This window comes from Balaenoptera ricei, chromosome 9, assembly GCF_028023285.1.
Source record: "Balaenoptera ricei isolate mBalRic1 chromosome 9, mBalRic1.hap2, whole genome shotgun sequence".
In the NCBI taxonomy this organism is placed as follows: domain Eukaryota; kingdom Metazoa; phylum Chordata; class Mammalia; order Artiodactyla; family Balaenopteridae; genus Balaenoptera; species Balaenoptera ricei.
The window spans coordinates 55,478,485-55,493,647 of record NC_082647.1 but is presented as its reverse complement, the minus strand read 5'-3'; the positions used below and the strand labels follow the sequence as shown (position 1 = coordinate 55,493,647).

General features: G+C 40.0%; 1 protein-coding gene across 3 annotated transcripts in view; it reads right to left on the bottom strand.

Annotated features, from left to right (window-relative positions):
* Positions 1-15,163, bottom strand: part of CDK14 (cyclin dependent kinase 14) — a 573,947-nt gene that overhangs the window by 524,864 nt on the left and 33,920 nt on the right. The window lies entirely within an intron of this gene.

The window sequence follows — 15,163 nt, the reverse complement described above, 5'->3', positions numbered from 1 at the left end:
AACTTAGCTTTTTAGTGAATATGATGAGTTCTAAAAACCACACTTCCAGTTACTTTTTGTAAAAGATTTTGTCCCCTCCTTGATGTTCTTCTAGTAAACTTAATAAAGATGAGTTTTTCAAAATTCTGGGCAAGGGACAAAGCTAACATACACGTAGAAAAAATAAGCGACCAGTTTGTGAATTGCTGGCGACATTTCACCTTCAGTAAAACAACTCATTTTATGTGCTAGATTGTCTCTTCAGTCACTCTGCTTCTCAGATCCATTACAAGTTTCTTTTCCATTATTATTAATTAAATTTTAACCTACACTATAAGTTCCCCGAGGGCAGGGGCCATGTCTTAGCTATTTCTTTTTTTTTTTTTTTTAATTTTTATTGGCGTATACTTGCTTTACAATGTTGTGTTAGTTTCTCCTGTACAGCAAAGTGAATCAGCTATATGTGTACATATATCCCCTCTTTTTTGGACTTCCTTCCCATTTAGGTCACCACAGAGAACTGAGAAGAGTTCCCTGTGCTATACAGTAGGTTCTCATTAGTTATCTATTTTATACATAGTAGTGTATATATGTCAATCCCAATCTCCCAATTCATCCCACCCCCCTACCCCCTTGTTATCCATATGTTTGTTCTCTACATCTGTGTCTCTATTTCTGCTTTTGTACCCCAATGTTCACTGCAGCACTATTTACAATAGCCAGGACATGGAAGCAACCTAAATGTCCATCAACAGAGGAATGGATAAAGAAGATGTGGTACACATATACAGTGGAATATTAACCATTAAAAGGAACGAAATTGTGCCATCTGCAGAGACATGGATGGACCTGAAGACTCATACAGAGTGAGGTAGTCAGAAAGAGAAAAACAAATATTGTATAATATCGCTTATATGTGGAATCTAGAAAAATGGTACAGATGAACTTACTTGCAAAGCTATTTCTTATCCTCAATGCTGAACATACTGAGAAAAGACGGAAGCAGGAAGGCAGGGAGAAAGGAAGGGATGCTTTGCAAATATCTGCCCATACGTCTCAACAGGAAACATATCTCACACACACTCAAACTGGGTATAATACATTCAAATTGAGTTTGATCAAGAGACAACTTTTAAAGTCAGGGCAGGGTTAGCGCTACGTTACCCACCCTGTGGGTAGGGAAGGGTCAAGGAGTGAGAGTGATTCCTGGAAATCAGAGAAAGAGAGAGAGAGAAAGACAGAGAGGGGAGGGAGGCAGGAAGCAGCGGAGGGAAAGAGAAGGATGGCGCCAACAGCCTGGGACCCAGTAGAGAAGAGGTGAAGGAATAAACACCCAATATCACTCTCGACCTGCCCTCAGATCTCCTGATTTCTTCCCACTGTTCGAATCTGTCTGGAAGCAGAAAGGTAAGGGTGTTCACTAGTGTAATCCGGGTCAGCCACCCAGGGCACAGAGCAGGACGGAGAGGATGGAGACAGAATCTAGGGGAGTAAACAGAAGATACCCAGCACATCTCAAAACACACATGCACAGGAGCATGACCCAAGTGCTCCCAACCTCTGCTTCTACCTATTATAGTCTTTAGACTCGGACCAATCTAGGGTTCAAATCCTAACTTCTGTCACTTTGCAGATGAGCATCTGTGGGCAAGTGATTTAACCTCTAAGACTCAGATTCACCACTTGCAAAACAGGACTCACTAGAGGAACTGCTTGAGGGTTATAAGGATTAAATGAGACAACAAAGAGTGCTTAGTGGCTGTGTACAGGAAGCACCGTTACTACATGTCCCACAACACACACTTAAGTACAGTTTCCAGCACATCATCTTACACTTATTTCGGTCCCTTAGCTGTTTCATGTATGTGTTATATCTCCCCGGGTACACAGCATAGTCTTTCAAGACAGGCAAAAGGGACTTCCCTGGTGGTCCAGTGGTTAAGAATGCAGGGGGCGTGGGTTCGGGCTCTGGTCCGGGAAGATCCATGTGCCACGGAGCAGCTGGGCCCGTGCACCGCAACTACTGACCCTGTGCTCTCGAGCCCGCGAGCCACAACTACTGAGCCCACGTGCCACAACTACTGAAGCCCACACGCCTACAGCCTGTGCTCCACAACGAGAGAAGTCACCGCAATGAGAAGCCCGTGCACCGCAACAAAGAGTAGCCCCCGCTCACCGCAACTAGAGAAAGCCCGCGCGCAGCAATGAAGACCCAACGCAGCAAAAAATAAATAAATAAATAATAAAAATAAATTAATTATAAAAAAAAAAAAAAGACAGGCAAGACTGGGTCATTTTACTCCTTTGCTACCCCCCAACGCACCTACCGGATATAGTGCTGTGTAAACAGGGCAACAAAATAAATATTTGCTAAAGAAACACATAACCCCTCCAATAAAAGTAGAAAGGCTTAATTAATTTATTAACCTGCAGAACAGAAGTATCACTAATGAAATCACTTTCTGTCTCCTCTGGTCTATAAAGTGCTCACTTGATTCACAAGTGGATATACCTTTTCAGCAGGTGCTTCAAATTTTAATATATACAAACTTGGCATCATTCCAATTGGGGATAAGAAAAAGAGGGACCTGGAATTGGGAGTAGAAACAGAAAACAAAGCCGATGGCAGAGCAGGAGGAACAGTCTTGGGAAAAATTAAGGAAGATGAGGGAAGATAGGTGCGGGTCCCGCAGGTGCCCACTGGTGGGCAGTGTCTGAGAGGATGGAGGCCACTAAGAGGTGTACAGAAAAGGCTCAAACAGCTGGTGCTCAGGCAAGACCTGTTAGAGCCAAGGCTATTCAGTGGATACTCCTTTGTATTGGGAGGGGAAGAGAAAAGTACTGGGGTTAAACAGATTAAACAAAACTACTCAGGTATCCCTGATAATCCCCATCTCTAAGACCACTATGGAAACAAGGAAGTAGGATCCCAGAGGCCTGCCCATGTGTGCAGATCCATAAAATGAAGTCAACAGCTATGAGCACTAAAAACCAGAAAAACACTAAACATCTGGACAAAGAACCAGATGAAGAAAAACAGTGGCCTCCAGCTCTGACCTCGCAAGAAAGAAAATAACTACAAACAGATCACAACAACTGTGAGGGAGGACATATCTAGCAACCCGAGTGACTGTTTCAGTCAGTGAGAATGCCGAAACATTAGGTATCTTAGAGGTCGGAGAGTTAACAGAAGAAATTACATGGGTATTGAGAGACTAAAAAAGTAAAAAGGGGACACAGAGATAACTATGATATTAGTCACTGCAAGAAGCAGCCACAACCTTAGGGCTGAAGAAACAAAAGGGAAGATGTGGGGTTACCAGGACCTGGGTGCTCAAAGGAGGGACTGATAACAGGACTCAAAGCAGGGTGGGGAGAACAGGACACATACAGTATAATTGATACTTGGACCTTGGTTGGCGCCATGGCAGACTTGACGCCAAAAATTCCTAAATAAACCACAGACTAGAGCTGTAGCGACCACAGGAGAAACGCTGACAGGAGCTGAAAACAGCAAAGCCCTTTCTCCCCCTTGCTCCTACATTTCAGTCTTCTGCCAGTGCCTCCTACTGCCAGAAACCAACAGGAATCTAGCTGGCAAGGGAATCTGGGAGATGGATTTCGCAGAGCCCCAGCCCCAGCCTCACAGGACAAAGCAGAAAATGGTGGGCTTGAAGCTGAAACCACAAATAAACAGCCGGCACGGTTTGATATCCACATTTTCCCTATTAGGTTTCAAGTTCCTCGACTGAAAACTCTCCAATATTGGTTTTCCAGGAACCTAACCTTGAGAACCAGTGAATGTCATGAAGCTTTTCTGACTAAAAATCAGCTGAAATATTTCACTAAAACTCCTTTCCTCTGTCAGGACTGTAAATATTTCCTATCTATTTGGGACAGAAATTTCATAGGATAGAGCATAAAGAAAGACTTATAATTGAGAACACTGGCCAAATAAAACAATTTCTTCCAACAAAGGAAAATTCTTAATAGACTCCTAGCATTTCCAAAATCTGTTTAAATGCATGTCTCCTAATTCTCCTACACAAAGAGTTGGCCTCTGTATCGGGATGAGATTTAGGGGCCCTGAGAGGAACGAGTGTATTTGCTTTGCAGGTTAGAGAGATGTGAATCTTTGGGGCCCAGCAGGTGAGTAGTCACTCTCCGAGAAAGCTTCCAGTGACCCCGGTCTCCTAGAGCTCACACTTGCGGAGGCCCCTGCCATACTAAATAGGGCTGACCTGTGTAACCACAAGGATATTACAGAAACAACCATGTGTGATTCCCGCCGAGTCAGAAGATGCTGTAGCTTCCATCTTGCATTCTCTCTGATTACTCACTCTGGAAGAAGCCAGCCACCAGAATGTGAGAACCTTCTCTGTAGCTCTACAGAGACATTTAAGTGGCAAGGAACTGAGGCTTTCTGCCAGCAGCCATGGTACAAGCACACCCTCCAGGCCCAATCGAGCCTTCAGATGACTACAGTTCCAACAGCTTGACTACAACCTCTGAAACACCCAGAGCCAGCACCACCCAGCTAGGTTGATTGCAAATTCCTGACCCCCAGAAACTCTGTGAGATAACAGATGTTTATTGTTCTTTGAAGGCATTAAGATCAGAGGCAACCTATTATGGAGCAATAGATGACTAACATACTCTCAAAGAGCCCTCCTTGGGACTTCTCTGGTGGTGCAGTGGTTAAGAATCCGCCTGCCAATGCAGGGGACACGGGTTCAAGCCCTGGTCTGGGAAGATCCCACATGCCACAGAGCAACTAAGCCCATGCACCACAACTACTGAGCTCACGAGCCACAACTACTGAGCTCACGAGCTGCAACTACTGAGCCCACATGCTGCAACTACTGAAGCCCATGCGCCTAGAGCCCGTGCTCCACAACAAGAGAAGCCACCGCAATGAGAAGCCCGTGCGCCGCAACGAAGAGTAGCCCCCACTCGCCACAACTAGAGAAAGCCCACGTACAGCAATGAAGACCCAACGCAGCCAAAAAATAAATAAAATTTTAAAAAAAAAAGGATCTGCCGGCCAATGCAAGGGACACAGGTTCGACCCCTGGTCCAGGAAGATCCCATATGCCACGGAGCAACTAAGCCTGTGTGCCACAACTAGTGTGCCTGCACTATAGAGCCCGTGAGCCACAACTACTGAGCCCACGTGCTGCAACTACTGAAGCCCATGTGCCTATAGCCCATGCTCCGCAACAAGAGAAGCCACCACGGTGAGAAGGCCGGGCACCGCAATGAAGAGCAGCCGTCGCTTGCCGAAACTAGAGAAAGCCCGCGCACAGCAACGAAGACCCAACGCAGCCAAAAAATAATAATAATAATAAATAAATAAAAATTTTTAAAAGAAGAGCTCTCCTTAGACATATTCTCTCATTCCTTAGTCAAGTGGACAAGATTCACTTCACATGCATTGCTCCTGGTCCCCTGATTGGGCCTGAAAGCATCTTCTAGTTTCATTAATGTGGTTTATTTAAAGAGTCCAGCTGCTCCCACCCTCTACACTACTCTTTTAACATATCTTGAATTTTCTGTCAACTAAGCCAACAGAGGAATTAGATGACCATGAGGTTTTAAGCCCCTTTAATACTGGAAGCATTCAACCAGATGATCAAAGGTTATAAAGTACTTCCTATACCAATTGGAAGGTGGAACTAGATGACCGGCAAGGTTTCTAATCACACTAAGAAGGTTCTACGACACAAGTCTCTGGGCGTGCCCCCCAAAACTGTGCAGTAATTCTCATCAGGTATAACTAAGTACTGAAAATAGCCTGGAGTTCACAGGAAAAAAACAAAAGAATTAAAATGGCTTATAAACTTAAAAAGATGCTCAGACTAACTAATAATTAAAGTAATGCAAATGTAAAAGAACTAGTAAAGCATTAATTTACATGTGCCAGATTGGAAAAATCTGCAAGTTTCAGAAAAGACATCAGGGCAAAGGGTAGAGAAACAGACATGGGGCGGGGCGGGGGGGGGGGGGCGGTTGTGAATCAGTGCAAGCTCTTTGAAAGGCAATCTGGGCAATACTAAAATTTTAATTCCCCTTAGCCTGAGTGAGTCAGCACTTTCAGTTGAAATTATCTATTCTCCTGTGTGTAAGGACAAAATCCTATAAATGACGTAAATGGTCACCAACTTTAAAAATGGGTAAATAAATTTTAGTGCAACTATGCAATGAATAGCATGCAACCTATGAACAGAATGAGTTGTATCTATATATGGGCTGATATGAAACATTCTCAAGATATATTGTTAGAAAGAAAAACAAGATACGTCTTAGGATAAAACTTCTGCAAGGAGTTTTTAAAATGCCGTTCATAGTTGCCACTAGGAAGGGGTACTAGGGACTTGGGAGAAGGAAACCTCTTTGCTGTATGCTCATTTGTACTGCATGAGTACACTCTAGTTTTAATTTCTTTAAAGTGGGGTGGGGGGGGAAGCTTAATGCAGAAAAAAAGAACAAGAGAAAAAAATACAGGGTTAAGTTATAGCTACTTTCCAAGTAATTTAAAAGGCAGTCCATCAAAGTAGCCAGGGTCTGGCTTTGGGCTTAAGACACTCACATGCACATTCAACCGTTAAAAATCATCTCAGAGAAGAAAGGTCCTTCGCACTGTCAGCGTGCCTCTCACTAATTGGGGAATGAGAGCTCTCTGGCCATCAGAATGCAAACCACTAACTCAATGACTGGAGGGATCCATGAGATGAACATCTTCCTGCCCTAAGCTTTGTAAATCATGAAATGTGATAAAATTGCCTTTCTTTGAATGTTTAGGCAAAGGGTGGCAAGGTGAAAGAAATAAAAAGGAGTCAGCATTCATTTTACTGGCTGGTGGGAGTCGTCCAGAGCACACAACTGCTGTTAAAGAGCTGGCTGCCCCCGCCGATTGCCTCTACCCATAAATGTCAGCCATGATTTTCTTCTCCATTGACCAAACCCTTCCTGAGACTCAGTGAGCACTTCCCAGATCGGTGATCTGCTTAAAAGAAGTCTAGTAACTGGCGGTTAATTATTCTCAGGGTGTGTGGCACAGAAGGGAAACTGCATTCAAAAAGAACATTCTTTTTCTTTTTGGGTCAATACGTAAAAGATGAGACCTTCGTGTCTTAGAATGGGCTTGTATTTGCTAACAGGTGAGGCACTTTTGTTCATCTCGTGACAAATAAACTGTAACTGTCTAAAAACATTCATTTAAAAAAATAATAATTAAAAAAATAAAAACATTCATTTAAATGTTATCAAATATGACCTATGTTATGACCTATTTAAAAAGGAGGAAAATACCCAGAGTTTCCTAAAAACTTATTTAAGCAATGCTATCGTGCGACTAGACTGAACCCTCCCAAAAACAACTTTACCAAGGCCTTCACCCAGATGTTCAGATTCTTTTTCAATTCAAACCTGACAAATGTCCAGAATTTTAAAAACTCCTTTTGAGTTACAGAAAAAGAGGGGGGAAAGGTGTAGAACCAGTTTTAACCAGTCTCTCTGGAGATGTTTAATCATTTTAAGGTTTAAAGAAAAATCATTCTTTTAATAATTAGAAATAAGTTTTAGTTGTAGATGATAAACTGTCAACCAAGCATAGGCCCAAAGTTAGTTTCTATAATCAAAACACTAATACCTGAACTGAAGACTTATTTATCCAGAAAAGGCCAAGTGTCCAAAGTCGTAATAAGTAGAGAACCTTCCAACTATAATAATTTGTCGATATGTATATAAACATGTTAAAAAGGACACATGTAACCCCTAATCACCACATCTCTGTACAATGTAAATTCCATAAGATCAGGACCCTCGTCCTTCCCTACAAAATGCCTAGCCCATGCAGGTGCTCACTAAAATCAAAGGAGCTCATTTTTATAAAGGTATCTACTTTCTTTTCTTAGAATTAAGATCTCGAAAGTTCATAACTATGTACCTTGTGGGTTTTGCCTAATCTTTATGCAAAAATAAAAGCTAAATTCAACTGAATTTTTCAAAGTAACATGAACTTTTAGTCTCATTATATGTTTAAATTCAGTAAGTTGTAATGTGTCCATGATCATCATTTAGGTACATTAGAAATTAAACAGGCCTTTGGTGACCACTGCAGGAATCTGATGACCACTCTGGGCTGCACTGCTCAAATGGGTGCCCATAGAATGTTCCTACACATTGAGTCACTGGGGGTGCCCCTAGGAAGTGATCTAAGAGACATGAGGGTAAGGTTAAAACCAGTTTCCTCACTGAAGAATTTCTCAGAAATTTGAACATTAAATGTGCATCCATCAAGCAGAGGAGGTAAGTTTCCCAAGATTTGAACAGGAAACACTTTGTAATCTATGTGTGGTTATTGTTGGGTCTTTTTTCCCCTTAACATATATAAATGAATTATAGAGCTGTCTCCTCAAATTGGACATAAGCTCAACAGGGATCCACAGATTCCCTTCCCAGCACTGAGACCTGAGACAAGTTATTTAGTCATCAGATTCCCCACCTGTAAAATGGAAATAAAGATATGACTTAACTCATACTTTGCTGTAAGGAAATCAAAAACTAAAATATATTAATCAATCAATAATTGTTTTGACTATTATCATCATTCCTGTTTTAGACTGCTTGGACTGCCATGAGAAAATACCAAAGACTGGGTGGCCTAAACAACAGAAATTTATTGTCTCAGAGTTCTGGAGGCTGGAAAGTCCAAGAGCAAGATCCGGCAGGGTTCAGTTTCTGGTGAGGGCTCCCTTCCTGGCTTGTACCTTCTCACTGTGTCCTCACATGGTAGAGACAACAAGCTCTCTGGTGTCTCTATAAGGACACCAATCCTACAAGATCAAGGCCTACCCTTATGCCCTCATTTAACCTTAATTACTTCCATAAAGGCTCCATCTCCAAATACAGTCACACTGGAGGTAAGGCTTCAGTTTAGGAATTTAGGGAGGACACAATTCAATCCATAGCAATTCCCCTTCCATTTGACTTCTATTCTTTCACTCCTTAGTATCTACTACATTGTTGAAAGAATACACATCTCAGGCTGTTGAGACGTGAACAAGTTTGTCCCTTTACTGTTGCCACAGACCCATAGAGAGTAAGGTTGTTGGTTTGACTCTCTGGGTCAAATAAATGAAGCCACTCGACCTTGAGAAGACAGAAGAAAAAAGAGAGAGAGAGAGAAAGTATCCTCTGGCTTCCTGACTCAGCCATCAGAAGAATATCAGGCTGTACAGCAAAGTGATTCAGTTGTACATTAAATCAACTATACACCAATAAAATTAAATTTTTTTTTTAAAAAAGAAGAATATCAGGCTGTTTATCATTAAGGGATCAGACATGGAAAGAGTTGGGTGTGGGAAACATGGGCTCCACATACATTTTACAACTCTCCTCATCACCTAGTGGGGAAACCACTTTCAGAAACAAGATTTTGCTGCTGTTGTAGCTGCTGGATCAGCCAAATCCATAATTTTATGAATTAAGAAATTTCCACATGGTGCATATCAAATCAAGTAATCATAATCCTATGTGATGAGAATGTAAAAATGAAAAGCAACTAAAATTAAAAGTCAAAGAACAGACTAAAATAAAATGTTTGTCTTAAGCGTGACAATAACTAACACTAATATTAACATTTGAAAGGAATACAAAGAATGGAAGCATATTAAAAACAAAAACAACTGCATGTACTAATGAACAAATAGGAAACACCAAGGAGCCAACAACTCTTCAGCCAGAGGGAATCTCTGGGAACTCCTTGTCGGCATCACAGTGTTTGATGGCTGTGTCTATAATTCATACTCTCCTTAGGATGCCCTCCCTTTTGCCCCTCATCCTTCCTCCAGGCAAAGACTGGTTCATCTTTCAAGCTGCACATATATATAACCTCGCTCCTATACTGGCCACATCCCCCAGGTTCCTCCTCAAACACCTTTTTATACTTTAATTGAAGCACTCATTTTACCTACTGTAATTAATTATCTCCTCATGAGATGTGGAATTTTTTTGAGTGCACGGGCTAAATAAGTCTTTCTCATCTTTGTATCTCCAGTATCTGGCACAAGGCCTGACAGAGAGTGGGTATTCAGTAAATGTTCATTGAATAAATAAAAATGCCCATCTGGGACTTCCCAGGCAATCCAGTGGTAAAGACTCCACGCTTCCAATGCAGGGGGCGTGGGTTCAATCCCTGGTGGGGAACTAAGATCCCACATGCTGTGCCGTGTGGCCAAATAAATAAATAAATAGAATTAATTTTAGGGACCTCTCTGGTGGCGCAGTGGTTAAGAATCTGCCTGTCAATGCAGGGGACACAGGTTCGATCCCTGGTCCGGGAAGATACCACATGCCGCAGAGCAACTAAGCCCATGGGCCACAACTACTGAGCCCACATGCCACAACTACTGAAGCCTGCATGCATAGAGCCCATGCTCCACAGCAGGAGAAGCCACCACAATGAAAGCCCACGCACTGCAACGAAGAGTAGCCCCTGCTCACCGCAACTAGAGAAAGCCCACACGCAGCAATGAAGACCCAATGCAGCCAAAAATGAATAATTTTTTTTAAATAATTAATTTTAAAAATAAAAATGCCCATCATTCATGAGGTAACCACAGGAAACAAACCCAAGTTTAAAAACAATTTATTTAGTCAAAGAAATACAATTTAAAGCAACTTTGACTATGGTAGGGGACACTGTACTTAACAAAACAGTAAAATTTTATTTTAAATGTTAAAAATTGTTCAACCCTTCAGAAAAATAACATGGCACTACTTATTTAAAGTCTCAGCAATCTGTTCATTCCTGAGAGTCAGCTAGAATTTTATCCAAGGGAAACAGCCAACAGGGAAAAAAAAAAAAAAACTCGTACAGAAATTTTCATTATTTAAAATATCAAAATATGAGAAAATCCTTACATAGGAGGAGAATGAGCAAAGTATCCTTCATCAACTCAATGAAATATTATGCAACAAAAAAACTGATAATTTAAGACTGCAGATATATGTGGCTTTTTCTTTTCAGTGTCTAAGGTTACTTCTGGAACAGTTCACCATAAATTTATGTAAAGGATACAAAGTATGTCATTTCTGGCATACTGCAACCATTGACATTTTAAAAATAGAACTATTACATTATTGTTTAAGCAGCTCTATTGAGTTATAATTCACATGCCATACAAATTACTAATTTAAAATATACAACTCCAAATATATTCACAAAGTTGTGCAAACATCAACACAATAAATTTTAGAACATTTTCATTGCCTCAAAAACAAACCCCACACTCCCTAGCTGTCAGCCCCCAATCCTCCCATCACTCTCCTACCCAGCCCTAGGCAACCATTAATCTACTTCCTGTATCTACAGGTTTACCTATTTTGGAAATTTTGTATAAGTGGAAACATACAATATGTAGTCCTCTGTGACTGGCTTCTTTCTTTTAGCATAATGTTATCAAAGTTCATTCATGTTTTAGCATCTATCAGTACTTCACTTCTTTTTATTAACAAATAACATTCCATTGTACAGATATATCACTTTTTATTTATCCAATCAGTTGACGGACATTTGGATTGTTCTCATTTCTTAGCTATTATGAACAATGCTGCTGTGAACATTTGTATAGATGTTTGTGTGTGGACATGTTTTCATTTCTTTTGAGTATATACTGAGGAGTGGAATTACTGGACCATACCATAACTTTATGTTTAACAATTTGAGGAACTACAGACTGTTTTCAAAAGCAGCTGAATCACACATCTTCACCAACACTTGTAATTATCTGTAGTTTTTATTCTAGTCACCCGAGTAGGTGTAAGGTGGAATCTCACTGCGATTTTTACTTGCAATTCTCTGATAGCTAATGATGTTGAGCATCTTTTTATATGTTTATTGACCATTTGTATATCTCCTTTGGAGAAATGTCTACTCAGATCCTTTGACAATTTTTAATATGATTATTTGTCTTTTTATGATTGAGTTGTAATAGTTCTTTATATATTCTGGATACTCGCCCCTTATCAGACATATGATGTGCAAAAACTTTCTCCCATTCTCTGGGCTGCCTAAATATCATGGAGATTTCATTCCCACCATAATCCATATAAAACATACATGAATAAGGACTAGGAAAATTTACATCATACCCTTTTCTCTTTGAAACGATATTTCATTCCTCTTTTCCCTCAGAATTTCATCCTAACATATTTATGCTTGAAAGTCTTCTGATTTATTAATTCTCTATTGTACTTCACTGCAACAAAGAGTTTCGTACATACATTAAAATTTTTAAATGCCTTTGATCTCCTGTGACCACAAAACTCTAAGCTTTAATGTTTTTCTTCTGGATTCAATTATTTTTATATTTTTTGTGGTTTTATTATAATTACTTATAATTATTGTATAATTATTAATAGGACACAGTAAGCATAATATTTACCACGATAAATACTTATTAAATATAAGGAATAAATTTCATTGGTAATGCATGGTTTAATAAGGTGAATGGGGTTGGGGAAAATTAAGAGGCATTAAGATTCACCTGACATCAAAACTATGAACTGGTCCTTTGTTTGATGATCAGGGCTTTGAAAATCTTAGATCAATATGCCAATAGTAAGATTAGATATGGAGAAGAGTGCTTTTTGTAAAATAGGAGAAGGCTATAGTAGAAGAAAAGGTGGGAAAAAAGATTCTGCATCATGCCCAGACCATGGGTGTGTTTTCAGGGAGAGGAGTTTCCCCAAAGAATACATCAGAAGTTAAGGATCTGGAAAGAGATTCCCTGGATAGTTTTATCCAGGCCTACATACCTCTTGGAAAGTCTTTTCGTAAGTGTACATGTTACCCAGTTGGGAGACAGCTGCAATCAGAGGGTCTTGTGCTCCTTCGGATGATTATGCATAATAAATACTTATTATATTACACAAAGTGTCTCTTTGCTAACACCTCTTTCTATACAGGACAGAAGTGGTACCTTAGGTGGAGAACGCAGCTTCCTTTCTCCAGTATTTCTTAATAAAATACGATGGGTCAAAGCAGTCAAGATAATTCAAATAATCAAGAAGGTTTGTGTTAAGCAGTTGGTAAGAAAAGATCCAAATGCTGATTAATTTTATGTAATTTTCTATCTTTTACTCTAAAGTTTGATGGCTTCAAATCAGTTGCTACACTAGACAGCAACATATAATAAGCCTAAAATAGCTACTTTTAAAATCAGGCTTAAGCTTGACAAGAGCTTATGAGTGGATTAATATTGCTTACACTCGTCTAAACGTCACTTTGACAAACTACACGTTTGTCTTGATGACATCTCCCCCAGGCATATGGCGCTTCCATTAACTCTGGTGTTATCTTTGCAGCAGGAGAATATGCCTAATTGTTTTCAGAATATTCATAATTTACAAGGCCTCTCGTTGGTCATGATTCATAATTGCTTATAATACTGAGGGGAAAGATCCCTGCACAGATGCTATCCAGTGTGTGGGGTTTTTTTTTTAACTATTATTAATTTCAAAGAACAAACTGTTCTCTTTGAGGCAAACATTTAACAGTTATGATCCAAATTTTAGATGAAAATGTTACCTTATAAAGTGTAACACAAAAAAGATGTTAGGGGCTTCCCTGGTGGCGCAGTGGTTGAGAATCTGCCTGCCAATGCAGGGGACACGGGTTCGAGCCCTGGTCTGGGAAGATCCCACATGCCGCGGAGCAACTGGGCCCGTGAGCCACAACTACTGAGCCTGCGCGTCTGGAGCCTGTGCTCCGCAACAGGAGAGGCCGCGATAGTGAGAGGCCCGCGCACCGCAATGAAGAGTGACCCCCCGCTTGCCGCAACTAGAGAAAGCCCTTGCTCAGAAACGAAGACCCAACACAGCCATAAAATAAATAAATAAATAAATAAATAAATAAATAAAAAAAAAAAAAAAAAAAAAAAAAAAAAAAAAAAAAAAAAAAAGATGTTAGGCTGAACTTTATCATGGCAACCTTGGGCAACTGAGAGAAACTGCAAATATGAAGTCAAAGAAGAATATAAATTCATGATTGGAATTTAAGAATTTAATTCAAAACAATTCCATTCAACAAGTATTTATTAATAACTCTCCTTGCATAATACTCTATTATAAACATACGCAAGACAAACACACTTCAGCCCTTGATTCTATCACCTAACTGGCAACATGAAATACACAAAGAATCTGAGGATTATAAGGGGATGTGTGATCCAAATATCCATCCCCAAACTTAGGTCATCATAATTCAGAACTACCCTCTGGGGAACGGATGACTTATAAAATCAGTTCCACGGTCATATTCCTCCCCATCCACCTTTCCTGCAGTGACACAAAAATTCAAACAAATCAATACAAATCTTGCCAAATAGACAATCTTTCATGAGATTAATTAAAGTAACTTTGGAAAACTGCTTGTCACACACAAGACCACAGAAAATGAGGATCTCGAGATCCTCTTTATAATTAACAAAGATTTTTAAATCTACAAGTTTACAGATGCTTTAAAAGGGAATGAAATGATTATCAACTTTTTTTTTTTTTGGCCACACCACGTGGCTTGCAGGATCTTAGTTCCCCGACCAGGGATCGAACCCGGGCCCCTGCCGGTGGAAGCTCGGAGTCCTAACCAGTGGACCGCCATGGAATTCCCATTATCAAATTTTTTAATCCCCTGGAAAAATATAAATAAATAAATAGGACCCTCTTTATGATTGTACGTAAACAAAAGATAGCATATGTGTTATACAATTTCAGAAATGATTATTCCCAAAAACCTTAATTCATCTCTTTTTTTTCTAATTATTAGCACATTTTTTCTAATTAGTTGCAAATAAAAACTAGAATGAACTTATTCTTAAGATTATCAGTTAATTTTCTAAAAGACGAAATCCCAATCAAGCCTTATATGCATAGTAATCATGAAATGTTGTTCTTCATTTTTAGTGGATTCACCTTCAATGAACTTTTTCCAGTGCCAATCATCCTTGAGCCTCCTATATCTTTCTAGTTCCAATTAATGAGCAACATTCTAGCCAGATCTAAGCCTACTCGAACTATCTGTGCTTAAAGGGGTTTTCTGCTGTGGAACCTGCTGCCATCTTTCTCCAACTCAGTCCCAGAAGCCCTCCCTGGCACCAAGTGTATTGTGTGTACTCCTCCC